Source organism: Enhydra lutris, unplaced genomic scaffold (assembly GCF_002288905.1).
Source record: "Enhydra lutris kenyoni isolate GAN:26980312 unplaced genomic scaffold, ASM228890v2 scaffoldscaffold1, whole genome shotgun sequence".
In the NCBI taxonomy this organism is placed as follows: Eukaryota; Metazoa; Chordata; class Mammalia; order Carnivora; family Mustelidae; genus Enhydra; species Enhydra lutris.
The window spans coordinates 19735660-19753345 of NW_019154085.1; positions in this window are offsets into that span (position 1 = coordinate 19735660).

A 17686-nucleotide genomic window follows, 5' to 3' on the forward strand; every position below is an offset into this window, starting at 1 on the left:
CGCTCCTGAAAACCTTGACATGCCACCCGGTTTTCTCTGTCAGTGAGCTTGTGTCTGCAAACTGATTCTGTTTGTAATCATTTGTAGTGATAGGCACACTGCATCTGTGCCTTTTTCTTCTTTGTTCTATTATTATATTCCAAATGGCATGTGGAATCTGGCTTTGCTCCATTATGTTAACATTAAAAGTTTGTTCTAAAAATACATTTTGGGTCACTTTAAAAGGTTTTCTCTCAGCATCTAACTTTGTTTTTGAGAATCAACCGAATGTTCCTTCTTCAAAACTACAGGGATCAGCATGTAGCTGTAACACTTTCCCAAATTTGAAACTTCAGTATGTTGTAGCAGTGAAACATTTATTGAGTGCGTATCAGGTACCCACCATCCTACTGGTTTTTTACAAACATTAACTTCTTTAATTTTCACTACAGACTTATGGTTCAGTTTTATCACTGTCACTGTCTTTACAGATGGCGTTGTGACTCCTAGAAGTGGAGTAACTTGCCCAAAGTTGCACAGCTAGACCTTGATGGAACATGGTTTCTGACACAGATCTACTGACTTCAAGTCCTGTGTTCTTAACCATTAGTTCCACTATCACCAATATATATGTTTCTCATTAACCAATGAAAATATTCAATTAGTTTCTTCTGGTAGAGAGTGCTTAAGAACTCTTATTATGTCTTAACCTTTGACCTTCATGATGTTTCCACTCTAGTGGGGTATGTATATATATATATATATATATATATATATATATATATATATATATGAAATGAATATATTACAGAGCAATCTGTTTCTAAGTGAAACAACACAGGTCAAGCTGATCAATCTCGTTGTGCTGAATGATTTAACCAACATGCAACTGGTGTCATGATGAATAAGGTACCCTGATGTCTACACACCATCTTGAAAAATATTACACTTTCCTTCTATGCTCATTCTTGCCTTCCTCTTCTGTGCTACACAGAAGTAATTTCCTTCCCATCCTGTTTAGGAAGGTGCCATTGTACAAATGTAATTAATTTGATTCTATGCTTTATTGTCACACTGCAGGCTGTTCCTTACCAGGAAAGAAAGAGCATGGGTGGAAAGATTAAGTTCAGTTCTATAGCTAATTTTCTGCAAGTCTTTATAAAATCACTTAGCTTCCTTTGTAGTTCAAGTTTTCTATCTTTATTTTTTTATTTTTATTTTTTTTAAAATTTGATTTATTTATCTGACAAACAGAGATCACAAGTAGGCAGAGAGGCAGGCAGAGAGAGAGGGGGAAGGAGGCTCCCTGCTGAGCAGAGAGCCTGAAGCAGGGCTGGATCCCAGGACCCTGAGATCATGACCTGAGCCGAAGGCAGAGGCTTAACCCACTGAGCCACCCAGGTGCCCCTCAAGTTTTCTATCTTTAAAATGAAGATAATATCTGTCTACTTTAGAGAAATGTTCTGGTGATAAGAGAAGTCACATATTGAAAGCACTTTGTAACATAAAATTATCATACAAATACTTGGTTTGGGTTGTTGTTACATTACAGTTTCGAGTTAAAATCTGGCTTTTCTCCATTATGTTATAAAAGACCTTACACTACAGACAAAGTGCTGATATCCAAGATCTATAAAGAACTCCCCAAACTCAACACTCAAAAAACAGATAATCACGTAAAAAAAAAAAAAATGGGCAGAAGACATGAACAGACACTTCTCCAAAGACATATAAATGGATAACAGACACATGAAAAAATGTTCATCATCATTAGCCATCAGGGAGATTCAGATCAAAACCATATTGAGATACCACCTTACACCAGTTAGAATGGCCAAAATTAACAAGACAGTAAACAATAAGTGTTGGAGAGGATGTGGAGAAAGGGGAACCCTCTTAACTGTTGGTGGGTATGCAAGTTGGTGAAGCCTCTTTGGAAAACAGTGTGGAGAGTCCTTAAGAAATTAAAAATAGAGCTACCCTATGACCCTGCAATTGCTCTTCTGGGGATTTACCCTAAAGATACAGATGTAGTGAAAAGAAGGGTCATATGTACCCCAAAGTTCATAGCAGCAATGGCCACAATCGCTAAACTGTGGAAAGAGCCAAGATGTCCTCAACAGACAAATGGATAAAGAAGATATGGTCCATATATACAATGGAATATTATGCCTCCATCAGAAAGAATGAATACCCAACTTTTGTATCAACATGGACAGGACTGGAAGAGATTATGCTGAGTGAAATAAGTCAAGCAGAGAGAGTCAATTATCATATGATTTCACTTGTGAAGCATAAGGAATAACAGGAAGGACATTAGGAGAAGGAAAGGAAAAGTGAATTGGGGGAAATTGGAGGGGGAGACAAACAATGAGAGACTGTGGACTCAGAAACAATCTGAGGGTTTTGGAGGGGAGGGCGGTGGGGGGTTAGGTGAGCCTGTTGGTGGGTATTAAGGAGGACATGTATTGCATGGAGCACTGGGTGTGGTGCATAAACAGTGAATCTTGGAACACTGAAAAAAAAAAGACCTTATTGGTCAGTACAACATAACAATTGTTAGAATATATATCTTTTGATAATATGGAAAATATTAAGAGTTCTTACTTTTCTTTCTTTTTTTTGGAGAGATCATGCATGTGTATGTGCACACACGTAAGGTGGGGGAAAGGGCAGAGGGAGAGGGAGAGAGGGAATCCTAAGCAGGCTCCATGCTGATCATAGAATACAACATGGAGCTTAATCTCATGACCCCAAGATCATGACCTGAGTTGAAATCAAGAGTCCAATGACCAATTGACTGAGACACCCAGGCACCCCAAGTGTTCTTGCTCTCTCTTTTTTTTTTTTTTTTTTAAAGATTTTATTTATTTATTTGACAGAGAGAAATCACAAGCAGGCAGAGAGGCAGGCAGAGAGAGAGGAGGAAGCAGGCTCCCTGCTGAGCAGAAAGCCCGATGCGGGGCTTGAACCCAGGACCTGGGATCATGACCTGAGCCGAAGGCAGTGGCTTAACCCACTGAGCCACCCAGGCGCCCGTGTTCTTGCTTTCTAAGCCAACCTCATATTTTAAGGTTAGGTTACTAATTCTTTATGTTAACAAGTATGAGTATAATCCTCAGAGTAATCAAAATTTAAAAGTTCAGTTATTCATTTTTTAAAAACTATTTTATTTATTTATTTGACACAAAGAGAGAGAGATCACAAGTAGACAGAGAGACAGGCAGAGAGAGGGGGGAAGTAGGCTCCCTGCTGAGCAGAGAGCCCAATGTGGGGCTCGATCCCAGGACCCTGAGATCATGACCTGCACCGAAGGCAGAGGCTTAACCCACCAAGCCACTTAGGTGCCCCCAAAGTTCAGTTATTCATTAATTAAACAAATATTTACTTAAAACCTGTCATGTGACAGATACTACACTATGCCCTAGGGCTATAATGAAACATAAGGCATTAATCGATTCCCAGTAAGGAACAAAGAACCCCTTAGGTGCATGCTAAGGCTCTTTACCTCATCTGTGTACACAATTTTTCTTCCAGGTTTTGATGGTTGCATCCAGTTAGATAATAAGTTATACAACTCTTAATTTTATCAAGTAAAATACCAGGTGGTTATTGGATTGGCTGATCTAGATTCAGAAATGCAAACTACTGGGTGATTAGCTAAATTTGGTCCATGGCTGGGTTTTATTGCTCTATCAAGAGATTACAGCATATTGTTAAGTTGCCAGCCTTGAAAATATGAATGTTCCCGCATAAAAATAATATTTTTTCTCAATTTTAAGAATGTCAGACAATCTTATGAACCAAAAATCAGCTGTTAGAGCTGAATGGTGGCTGACCTTTTCAGATTGGACGACAAAGGTGCGAGTACACCCAGTGCCCATTGCCTCATCCACTTATTTCTGTTACCTGCTTTGGCTCCAGACCCCTTTATTCTACATCTCTTGATCTAGACAATGCACTTATATAAAACTTTAACAATAGTTTTATAAAATGTTCTCGTGGAGTGACATTCTATATAATTTTAATTTTTCTAATAAAGTTAAGCAACCGAGAATTTATTTTTTACTTTTCTTTTTTTTTTTTTTTGCAACCAACTATTTTTATGTGTAGTGATATTTAGGCTTGAAATCACAAATATTCTGTTCAGACGAGTTTATTAAGAAAAAAATTCATCCCACAGCTTCTGTGCTTTCAGATCCCAACCACACTATGCTTCACTTTCTAAGTCATCACTCTTACTTATTGCTAACACAACAGATATTTTTCTCTTTGGCGATACACAAGTTCTAGATGCAAAAAGGACAGAATTGTATGGTAGGTTACGGGGTGTGTGAAGACAGCCATATAGGGCTTGTTGACATGGATATTAATTTTGATACCTTATTTTTCCTGTAGCCAAAGGAACCCCGATATCAGAGAAAATAGAATTCCACTGTCTGGTATAAACAGGAATGATCTTGGTCACATAACTCGTACTGTCAGAACATTTTTTCTTTCTGCTCTTGTTAAACCAATTAGAAACACTTTCACTAAAGTTGCTGAAAGAACTTCACAGTTTTTGAATTGTTGGAAGAGAATGAATAAGGTATGTGTGAGTTGCAGCATATTATTTACAGCCAGAGAGTAATAGTATGTGATTCACAGGTGCTCTTCCTTAGAGATTATGGTAGGCAGAATAATGCCCACCCTTCTCCCCCCAAAGATATTTGCCTACTAATTCCCAGAACCTGTGACTATGTGGGGTTACTTGGCAAAGAGGAATTAGGTTGTACATGGAATTAAGTATTGCTAATCAGTTGAATTTAAAATCAATGAATTATCTGGGTAGGTCCTGCATAGTCCCCAAATCCTTAAAAGTGGAAGAGAGAGACAGAAGAGGATGTCAGAGTGACATAATGTAAGAAGGAATGCCTTTTGTTGCTGACTATGAAGATGGCAGAAGGGTCTATAAGCTGAGGAATGTAGGCAACTGGAGAAGGCAAAGAAAATAACTCTCCCCTAGAACCCGCAGAAAGAGTAAAGTATCACCCTACTGACACCTTGATTTTAGCCCAGTTGACTCCTTATTGGACTTCTAACCTACAGAACTGTAAAATAATCAGCTTGTGTGTTTTTTAAAAGAGATGTGTTTATTTATTTCAGCAGGAGAGAGCACGAGTGGGAGGGGCAGGAAGAATCCTTAGCAGACTCTGTGCTGAGCACAGAGTCAGACATGGTGCTTGATCCCAAGACCCTGAGATCATGAACCGAGCTGAAACCAAAAGTAGTATTCTTAACCAACTGCAACACACTGGCACCCCTCAATTTGTGTTGTTTTAAGCCACTAACTTTGTGGTACTATGTTATGGTACCCAAAGAAACCTATTACAGAGATTTCTATAGATGGTCCATATGGAAAGAATTATAACGGCTCATTAGAATTATGTGAATAATTGTTATTTACCTGCTTACTTCACGGAAATCAATTATTTCCCTAGTGTTTATCGTATTTTATATGATGCATGTATTACAGGGAGGAAAGTTGCCTATTTGCCAAACTCACTTTTTTTTTTTTAACCAGTGGTTGTTTCATTTTAGAAACATAAATATTTATCAGGAAAGGCCATTCTCAACTTTTCTAAAGGGTTACTAAGTATCTGGATTTATGAGTAGGATTTCAATCTGTGTCTCTTTTTAGGTCTGCTCTGCCTATGTCTTTCTACCCTCAGCCCCTCTCCATGAGACACGCAGGGACTCAACTCCTCAGTTAAGCTCTTGCCTGCTCAGCCAGGGAAGTTTTAGGCTGAAAAGATGGCCCACCCTGTGAGTAGTTTAGGAATAACATAGAAACTGAATTCAGCCTTTTCTGTTTATTTTATCATATAATCTTGATAACACACTGTGAAGTTATCACCATTTCAAAAATGTAGAGATAATCAGAAGTTAGATGACTTGCTCCGGTGGAAGGGAATGAATCCGGATTTGAACCCAGTTCAGTTTGACTCCAAGGCCTTTGATTGTTCTCTCAAGCATATGGACATTTTTACTCTCTTTGTCAGGAAACTAATATTATGCCAAGTCAACCAGGGAATAAATAAGAATTTATTTTAACTACTGTGATGACAAATTACCGACAATTATGAGAATGTGAAAACCAGTAATAACAGGATTATAGTTTTGGGTAAAAGCATTTTTATTTCCAGAATTTTATGACTGTCAGAGTAAAGAAATAACCTATTGGGGCACCTGGGTTGCTCAGTCATTGTTAAGCATCTGCCTTCGGCTCAGGTCATGATTCCAGTGTCCTAGGATCGAGCCCCGCATTGGACTGACTCCCTGTTCAGCTGGAAGCCTGCTTCTGCCTCTCCCACTCTCCCTGCTGTGTTTCCTCTTTTGCTGTGTCTCTCTGTCATATAAATAAATAAAATCTAAAAAAAAGGAAAAAAACTTTTAAATTATTTTCTTCTCAACTTTTCTTTTAATTCTAGACGGAATCTATAGCTAGAGATATAGTGATCTAAATCCTTCTTAAGCTGCCTCATGAGACCGTGGAAAATTTGCCCACGTATTGTTGCAAAGATGACTTTGAACACTTTAACTTTAGATTACTCATCTTTATGGCCTTTAAAGATAGCTTTTATGTGGGTTTTCACTTATTCATTATTATAAAAACTGCTCAGTGGAAGTATCTATAAATGGTGCAGAAGCCAAGTAAAAAGGTAAATGTCCTTTTCTCTCACTGACTGTTAGTTTAATGTGTTAGCACTTAAAAAAATAAGAGTCAGCTCCTACTTAGATCCCTAATCTTTTCCAACACCACATTTCGTTTTGGGAGCTTATGGGCTCTTTTGATTCAAGATTTAAATGGCTGAATAGGAAAACACATTGAGTATATGAAGCTATGAGTTTGTGTAACTTTTTTTCGCATCTCTAGGTGAGCAGATTCTTGCTGACCAAAGACATTTCTCAAGTCTTCTCACCTTGACCTCCCCAGAGCATGTTAACAGAGATCTGTCTCTCTCTCCTCCACCCCCAACCCCCTACCCTAGTCTTTTGAATGCTGTCTTTATTCTAGTTGAATTTTTGTTACATTGAAGAGAGTTGGAAAGGAGTTCAACTCCTGGAGTTGTATTGTATTAGCTGTAACATCATCAAGCACACAACATGTATTCTTCAGGGTATTTCCTATTTGACAATTTTCCTTTCATGAAGGTATCCGTTTCTATGATATAATCTAGATTACATATTCTCATTTGAAATGAAGTAGTCAAAATAATTCCATTGTTTTCCTTTTGTCATAATTATCATACATATATACATTCATTGATTAAAGTTGGAGTTAAGTGATGTGTAGAAGTTCTTTGCAGAGTTTTAGGCTGTGCCTTTACAAAGCTACAACGGTGTAGAAGGATGTAATGCATTTGGCGAACTATCAGGGTTTCATGATGAAGTGTGAGCTGGGAAGGAGGAGATGACAGAGATGTGGCTGCAGAGGGAGGCAGGGAGGATACTGGGAAAAGCTTCTATAATCTAAAAGGAGTGAGGAATCTTTGATGGAGATAAGCAGGAAAGGAGCAGGTATATATTTCTAAGAGAACTCTCAAGCTGTGTGAAGATGAGCTAGAAAAGGTTAAATAGGCATAAAGGCAGCGGTTAGGAGGTGAGTACAAAGGTGCAGGTGACCTACATGAGTCGAAAGTATGACAAGGGCAGTGGAAGTGGGAGGGAGAAGGTATTTAAGAGGCAGAAGGCAGGTGGAGGTACTGAAGAGCGACGCTGGTAATCCCAGAGTTGGGTGTGCTGAATTTGAGAGCGCTGTAAGTCAAGGTAGCCTGGGGATGGAAGCAGAAGAGAAGTCAGAGGAAATTCCTCTAATGCGGAGACATTACTCTCTGTCTCCCCCCAGCACCTCCCAACTGCAAAAGTTTACCTCCCTGCCAGCTGAGCAAGCATTTTCCAGAGATTTGCTGGCTATACCACCAAGACTTCCATAAGTATTTTAAAATTTTTTTAAAATTTTAATTTATTTATTTTCCCCCAAGTATTATCTATCAGCTTCCAGCTCAAAGAAAAGAGCCATGGGGCATTCAGGCAGAGTAGCAACCAGCTATTAGAAGCTACAGAAATATTCATGAACAACCAAAGGAATACTGAATAACATAGCCTCTGTACTTCTTTCTGTCTTCCTTATTCTGATCAGAAATAGCAGAACTGTATAAAACTAAATAACATCCGAACAAAAGGGATAGGTTTGAACCAAGCTGTGGCTGATTCCAGCTAAGGGATTAGAAGAATGATGCTGTAGAAGGCATCTTGTGTTTGATGCCCGGCATCCGCTCTCTTTCTTTCTAGTAATGAGATGCCAAGTTTCCGTTGGGAAATCAGCCCTCCTTCATTCTCAGTCTTGTGATTTGGGTGGGATTGACCCCACTTATAAGTCCCAGGTGGGACCCGTTAGGCTGTAATCAAGCAATTTATTTCTTTCCTCTGGCTAGTTATTGGGTTGGTGATGAGGATATAACCAGGCAGAAATGTGCTGGGCTCCCAGGAAAAAGAAGCTCTCTCCTTTCCTGGACCGATTGTTAAGATGTGTGCCTGAAGCAGAGTTTGACAACGAAAAAACAAAGCCAACCCTGAAGAGGCAAACAAAGCTGATGTGTACACCCGATGACATTGTTTTAGGTAGCAATTCCTCTACCTTGTATGTGATCGCTTAAATGATGAAACCAATCAATTCATTATTTTATTTATTTTTTGCCTCAAGTTGAGGTTTTTCTGCCATTTTCAACTCAGAGTTATGTTGATATAAAAAGTCACATTTTATTTAGAAGCTTATTTTATTCATTCAGCAAATATTTATCATGCACTAGGTTGTGTCCGAAGACCTGGGAGCAAAGCAGTGAACAGATAGACAGGGTCTTTATTCTCAAGAAAATTGTATTCTTCGGGAAAAGTTAGCACAGACTGTAAATAAATGAAGTCTTGCACAGACAAGATAATTCCAGATTGAGTTAGCTGTTAAGAAGAACAGTAATAGGGTGATGTGATAGAGAGTAATGTTGGGGGAGATGCTTAAGATGCAGTAGGTCATAGAAGGCCTTTATCTGAGGATGTAGCTTCCGAGTTGAGACAAAAAAGCCAGCTATGGAAATATGTTTGAGGGAGATGACACACAGCAAGGGAAAAATTCGTCAGCAAGGAAGAGCTCTGAGTGTTCTGAAAATACGATGAAAAACAGTATTATTTGAAGATAATGAGCAAGAGAGATGTGACTGGAGGGTTGAGCCTGGTGTACCCCTCTCATGAATAAATAGTACCCCTTACTTTTAACTCAGATAGACTTTCACTTCATTCATAAGTCATGCATTTGACTAATACTCATGACTTTTATGTACCAAGTTCTGTGGGAGATACAAAAAAATAAAGGGATGAGTAACTCAGAATTCCTGTTTCAGAGGATTTCACAGTGTTTGAAAGTTCTTTTCACCCAGAACCTTAGAATCTCATGCACTTTGCTGTTCTGTAGTAACAGCTCAGTATTTGAAACTTGAGGTCTGTCTCCTCACATCCGTCACCGGCTCTACCAAGCGCTATAGTACCTGCTCCACATCCCATTACCTCTTCTGTGTGACCTTCTCAGACCTAAACCTCTTCCCTTGCAGTTGAGATCCCCACTTTCTGGCTTCTAAGCAGTTTTCTAAAGCAAAGATTTACGTGCTATCAGATAGTACAAAGAGCATCAAATATGGCATATCATTTGTTGCTGGTGGTCTTAGTGATGTGTGCTTATCCATGTAATGTTTTACATGTATATCTTTTTAAGAGGTTGCCTTACGTTTGTAACAATAAATCCAGGAATTCTGTAAAGAATCTAAAACTATTTTAATGGTATTAATTTATAAGATATTCTAGAAATTTTTTTAGGAAACTTAAAGGCACACTGATAGATTATGAAAAATAACTAGAGAAATTTGCATTCACACATAAATCTGCCATATAATTGAAGAGACTCAGAAAAAGTAGCTTTACCTTTTCAGAAGTCCACTAGAAGATGCTTTATATATTAATATCAGAGAGAATATCAGAAAAGCAATGATAAAGGCAAACAGGATTACTTTCACTGGTAAATATTAATCAGTTGTTACTTTACATAAAACACTGAAGCAAGATTAATTGACATGGGCCATTCAATGAGCATAATTTTGTAATTTTGAAAATAACATTTGAAGGCAAACTGATGAAGAATCATGAGGCAGCTCCAAACATTAGAAAGGTCTGAAGTCTCTGACATACCGCATCTCATTGCATGTCATCATTCAGAATGCCGAGACAAGTCTGTCACACCAATCTAGCCATTGCCCAAGTGGAAAAAGGAATAGGAATTTATTTATTTATTTTTAAAAAATTTTATTTATTTAACAGAGAGAGAAAGAGAAAGAGAGTACAAGCAGGGGGAGTAGGAGGTGAGGGAAAAGGAGAGGGAGATCCAGACTCCCTGCTGAGCAAGGAGCCTGATGTGGGGCCTGGTTCCAGGACCTTGCGATCATGACCTGAGCCAAAGGCAGATACTTAACTGACTGAGCCACTCAGTCAGTTTCACATTCACAAAATGAATGTGAATTTAATTAACTTCAACTTACTTGCCCTTATTTATTATGTAACTTTCCTTAGGTTTCTTAAAAAAAAAAGTCATAAAGCAGTAGTATGCATACAGCTATATAACTGGGAATGTTATATTCATGTAAATGATATATTTAATGAACAGGCCTGTTATCTAAATGCTACCTCCTTTATTCTTGATTCTAGTAGAAAGCATGAGAAAATGAATGGCACATCATGAACATTATAATGAAAAATTGTGATGTTCAAAAGAAATAATATGTAACTTTCCAAAAGGCAATTGAGCATGAAATAGAGCCTATAAATTCAACTATGTAAACTGTGAAACACAAACTAAAGTTTGATAGATGTTGAGTTTGTGTAAGCATCAAAACTGTGTCCTAAGTTAGAAAACATGAAGATTAAACACAGATATGCCATTTCCTAGGAAGACCTATCAACAGTAATCCAGGTAAGTGGACAGAGCGGCTACGATCATCTGTTTCTACTTGTGTCTTGACTTGGTGGTGGGGGAAACTGTGCTGTCAGGGTGAGGGAAGAAGGTGGTGATCTTGACCCCTTCCTGCACTACTAATGAACTGCTACAACCTATTTTCCCTTCTGACCAAATTGTTACTCTCACCATATGATACTCTTGTGATAGTAACAACATTTTATTTTTATTTTTGTAAAATATTTTATTTTTAAGTAATCTCTCTATCCAATGTGGGGCTCAAACTCAAAATCCCAAGATCAAGAGTCATAAGTTTCACCAACTGAGTCAGCCATGTGCCCTGTAACATTTTATGTAAAAGTATCTGTCTGCATCTGACTGTAAACAAAAGCAGACTTTTTCAAAATGTGAATTCACATTTCTCACATTGTTTCCCAGTGACTCTATTTTCTTAAAAAGGACTTTATTGTGTTAATCAAGAATGAAATGTATGTTTTAGGTAAGCCGCAGAGTGAGTTTTGACAAAAGCGTATGCCTGTGTGCTACCACCACACTCAGGAATGTTTTCATTACCTGGTTTAATTTGTGGCCATTCCCACTCAATACCCTGTCCCTCATGGGACCAAACAACCACTAATCTTTTAGTCACTAAAGACTAGATTTGTCTTTCTGGTGTTTTACATAAATGTAATCACAAACCATGCTGATTTCTTTCATTCAGCACAATGTTTTTGGACATTCATCCATGTTGTGGAAGTAGCTTGCTGAGTACTATTCCATCACAAGGATGTGTAATACATTTTTTTTTTATTAGTTCATCTGTTGATGGACATGATAGACATCCCAGTTCTTAGCTATTACCAGTGAAACTGATATTTACATATGTAAATAAGTCTTTGTGTGATCATGTATTATTTCTCTTAGGTAAGTACCTAGGAATGGAATTCTAGTTGTATGTGAAGTATATGTTTAAATTTATAAGAAATTGTTAAACTGTGTTCCAAATTTTGTTGTATTATTTTATACTAACACTAGGCATATATGAAAGACTTTAACTTGGGCCATTGTAATGGACACAGAGTACTATCTTACTGGAGTTTTCATTAACATTTTCATGAAGACGAGTGATGCTGACCATGTTTTCTCATATTTATTGGCCATTCATACATCTTCTTTTATGAAGTAACTATTCATATATTATTTCTCATTTTTATTAGGCTATTTGAATTGTCAAGTTGTAAGAGTTCTTAATATATTCTGTATCCAACTCATTTCTAGATAAAAGATTTGTGGTTTTGTGAATATTTTCTCTGTCAGTGCTTGCCTTTGTATTTCCTAAATGATATCTTTTGAAGAGCAGAAATTTTCAATTTTGATGAAATGCAATTTGTCAAATATATTTTTTTAATGATTCATGGGGTTTGTGGTCTTAAGGATTTTTTGCCTACTCCAAGGTCACAGGGATTTTCTCCCTATTCTTTCTTCTAGAAGTGTTAGGGTGTATGATAATTATGATCCACTCTAAGTGCATATTTGTGTATGAGGTGAGGAAACATCCAGGGTTTATTTTCTTCCCCATGTAAATATGCAGCTGTTACAGCACCATTTACTGAAAAACAAAATCCTATTCCTGATTGAAGTTGCCTTGTCACCATTGTCTAAAATCAATTGACTAGGGATGCCTGGCTGGCTCAGTCGGTAGAACATGAGACTCATGATCTCAGAGTCATGAGTTTGAACCCCATGTTGGTTATGGGTTATGGAGCTTACTCTAATAAAATAAAATCAATTGACCATTCAGGCATGGGTCTATTTCTGTACTCTGTATTCTGTTCAATCAATCTATAATCTGTCTACTCTTTTGCCAATAATAAGTTTTACTCTGAGCTTTATAATAAGTCTGAAAACCAGGGAATATTAATCCTCCAATTTTATTCTTTTCCAAAATTGTTTCAGCTATTTTAATTCCTTTACACTGTTATATAAATTTCAGGATCAGCTTTCAACTAATGTAAAAAAGCCTGCTGAAATTTTGACTGAGATTAAATGTATACATGAATTGGAGTAGCACTGACACCTTAACAGGGTTGTCTTCTGACCCACCAATGTGTTATATGCCTACATTTATTTACATCACCTTTTAAAAAATTTATATCACCTTTGATTTTACTCAGTAATCTTTTATAGTTTTGTATATATGTTTCTTACATATACATTGTTAAATTAATCCTTAAGCATTCAAAATTTTGATGTACTTGTAAATGGCTATTAAAAAATTTAAATTTCCAAATGTTTATTGGTAGACTTTTTGTAGAAATGGGTTTTATTCTCAGTTTGAATATTAACTTAGTATCCTGCAACCTTATTATATATGCTTAAGAGTTTAGTTGTTTTATAGAATTTTAAGGATTGTCTCTACACAATCATGTGAGCTGTGAATTGTGATAGTTTTACTTCATTCTTTTTAATATTTTTTTAAAATTTTTTACTTTTTCAGCATAACAGTATTCATTATTTTTGTACCACACCCAGTGCTCCATGCAATTCATGCCCTCTAATATACCCACCACCTGGATCCCCCAACCTCCCACCCCCCGCCCCTTCAAAACCCTCAGATTGTTTTTCAGAGTCCATAGTCTCTCATGGTTCACCTCCCCTTCCAATTTCCCCCAACTTCCTTCTCCTCTCCATCTCCCCTTGTCCTCCATGCTATTTGTTATGCTCCACAAATAAGTGAAGCCATATGATAATTGACTTTCTCTGCTTGGCTTATTTCACTCAGCATAATCTCTTCCAGTCCCATCCATGTTGCTACAAAAGTTGGGCATTCATCCTTTCTGACGGAGGCATAATACTCCATAGTGTATATGGACCACATCTTCCTTATCCATTTGTCCGTTGAAGGGCATCTTGGTTCTTTCCACAGTTTGGCGACCGTGGCCATTGCTGCTATAAACATTGGGGTACAGATGGCCCTTCATTTCACTACATCTGTATCTTTGGGGTAAATACCCAGTAGTGCAATGGCAGGGTCATAGGGAAGCTCTATTTTTAATTTCTTGAGGAATCTCCACACTGTTCTCCAAAGTGGCTGCACCAACTTGCATTCCCACCAACAGTGTAAGATGGTTCCCCTTTCTCCACATCCTCTCCAACACTTGTTGTTTACTGTCTTGCTAATTTTGGCCATTCTAACTGGTGTAAGGTGGTATCTCAATGTGGTTTTAATTTGAATCTCCCTGATGGCTAGTGATGATGAACATTTTTTCATGTGTCTGATAGCCATTTGTATGTCTTCATTAGAGAAGTGTCTGTTCATATCTTCTGCCCATTTTTTGATATGATTGTCTGTTTTGTGTGTGTTGAGCTTCAGGAGTTCCTCATAGATCCTGGATATCAACCCTTTGTCTGTACTGTCATTTGCAAATATCTTCTCCCATTCTGTGGGTTGCCTCTTTGTTTTTTTGACTGTTTCCTTTGCTGTGCAGAAGCTTTTGATCTTGCCTAGAGCAATCTATACTTTTAATGCCATTCTGATCAAAATTCCACCAGTATTTTTCAAAGAGCTGGAGCAAATAATCCTAAAATTTGTATGGAATCAGAAGAGACCCCGAATCGCTAAGGAAATGTTGAAAAACAAAAATAAAACTGGGGGCATCACGTTACCTGATTTCAAGCTTTACTACAAAGCCGTGATAACCAAGACAGCATGGTACTGGCATAAAAACAGACACATAGACCAGTGGAACAGAGTAGAGAGCCCAGATATGGACCCTCAACTCTATGGTCAATTAATCTTTGACAAAACAGGAAAAAATATACAGTGGAAAAAAGACAGTCTCTTCAATAAATGGTGCTGGGAAAACTGGATAGCTATATGCAGAAGAATGAAACTCGATCATTCTCTTACACCGTACACAAAGATAAACTCAAAATGGATAAAAGATCTCAACGTGAGACAGGAATCCATCAGAATCCTAGAGGAGAACATCGGCAGTAACCTCTTCGATATCAGCCACAGCAACTTCTTTCAAGGTATGTCTCCAAAGGCAAAGGAAACAAAAGCAAAGATGAACTTTTGGGACTTCATTCTTTTTAATATGTTTGCCTTTTATTTCCTTTACTCCCTTAATTGTAATAGTGAGGACTTCAAGAGCAATGTTGAATAAGTGTGGTGAGAGTTGGCATCCTTGCAATGTTCCTCATCTTAAAAGGAAAGTGATCATTCTTTCACCATTGAGCATGGTGTAAACTATAGCTTTTTCATAGATGTCATTTGTCAGGATGAGGAAGTTTCCTTCTAGGTTGCTGAGACTTTTTATTATAAAAGAGTATTAAATTTTGTCAAATTTTTTTATATTTCAAATGAGATGTATAACGTTATTTTTCAATGTGATCAATTATGTTAATAGATTACCTAATGTTAAACCTGTATTTCATTCCTGGGAAAAAACGTTTTTGGTCATGATATATTATTATTTTTATAGTTTGCTCTTAAGGATATTTGCAACTAAATTCATGAGGACTATTGTCCTATTTTATTTTATTGTACTATTTTTGCCTAGTTTTGGAATCAGGTCAATATTGGTTTTGCTAAATTAATTAAGAAGTCTTTCTTCCTTCTCCATTTTTTCGAAATAATTTGTGTAGGCTTGGCATTATTTTTTCCTTAAATATCTGGTAGAATTTACTAATAAAGTCTCTGCATGTGGATTTCTCTTTCTGGAAATGTTTTAAATTATGAATTCAATTATTTGAAAGTTTGGTATAGGGAAATTTGGCTTTTCTATCTTATTTTTATTTTTTACTTTTTATTTTTTTATTAACATATAATGTATTATTTGCTTCAGGGGTACAGATCTGTGAATCATCAGTCTTACACAATTCACAGTACTCACCATTACACATACCCTCCCCAGCGTCCATAACCTAGTCACCTTATCCCTCCCCCTCAACCCCCCAGCAAACTTCAGTTTGTTTCCCCAGATTAAGAGGCTCTTATGGTTTGTCTCACTCCCAACCCCATCTTGTTTCATTTTTTCCCTCCCTGCCCTCCATGACCCGTCAACTGCCTCTCAAATTCCTCATATCAGAGAGATCATATGATAATTGTCTTTCTCTGATTGACTTATTTTGCTTAGCATAATACCCTTTAGTTTCATCCATGTTTTTGCAAAGGGCAAGATTTCTTTTTTTTTTGAAGGTTGCATAGTATTTCATTGTATATGTATACATATATTCATTGTATACAATACATTCATTGTATATATAAATATATATATGTATATATATATACACATACATATATATATCAAATCTTCTTTATCCACTCATCTGTTGATGGACATCTAGGTTCTTTCCATAGTTTGGCTATTGTGGACATTGCTGCTAAAAACATTTGGGTGCATGTGCCCCTTTGGATCACTACATTTGTATCTTTAAGGTAAATACCCAGTAGTGTGATTACTGGGTTGTAGGGTAGCTCTATTTTCAAATTTTTGAGGAAACTCCATGCTGTTTTCCAGAAAGACTCGACCAGTTTGCATTCACACCAACAGTGTAGGAGGTTTTCCCTTTCCCTGCATCCTCGCCAACATCCGTTGTTTTCTGACTTGTTAATTTTAGTCATTCTGACTGGTGGTATCTCATTGTGGTTTTGATCTGTATTTCTCTGATGCTGAGTGATGTGGAGCACTTTTTCATGTGTCTCTTGGCCATCTGGATGTCTTCTTTGTAGAAATGTCTGTTCATGTCTTCTGCCCATTTCTTGATTGGATTGTTTGTTCTTTGGGTGTTGAGTTTGATAAGTTTTTAATAGATTTTGGATACTAGCCCTTTATATGATAGGTCATTTGCAAATATCTTCTCCCATTCTGTCAGTTGCCTTTTGGTTTTGTTGACTGTTTCCTTTGCTGTGCAAAAGCTTTTGATCTCAATGAAGTCTCAATAGTTCATTTTTGCTCTTGCTTCCCTTACCTTTGGGAAGAAGTTGCTGGGACTGAGGTCAAAGAGGTTGCTGTGTTCTCCTCAAGGATTTTGATGGATTCCTGTTTCACATTGAGATCTTTCATCCATTTTGAGTCTATTTTTGTGTGCAGTGTAAGGAAATGGTCCAGTTTCATTCTTCTGCAAGTGGCTGTCCAATTTTCCCAACACCATTTGTTGAAGAGACTGTCTTTTTTCCACTGGACATTCTTTCCTGCTTTGTCAAAGGTTAGTTGGCCATAGAGTTGAGGGCCTATTTCTGGGCTCTCTATTCTGTTCCACTGATCTATGTGTCTGTTTTTGTGCCACTACCATACTGTCTTGATGATGACAGCTTTGTAATAGAGCTTGACGTCTGGAATTGTGATGCCACCAACTGGGTTTCCTTCTTCAAAATTCCTCTGGCTATTTGGGGTCTTTTCTTTTCCATATACATTTTAGGATTATTTGTTCCTTTTCTTTCAAAAAAAAAAAGGATGGTATTTTGATAGGGATTGCATTAAATGTGTAGATTGCTTTAGGTAACATGGACATTTTCACAATATTTGTTCTTCAAATCCATGGGCATGGAATGTTTTTCCATTTCTTTGTGTCTTCCTCAATTTCTTTCATGAGTACTTTATAGTTTTCTGAGTACAGATTCTTTGCCTCTTTGGTTAGATTTATTCCTAGGTATCTTATGGTTTT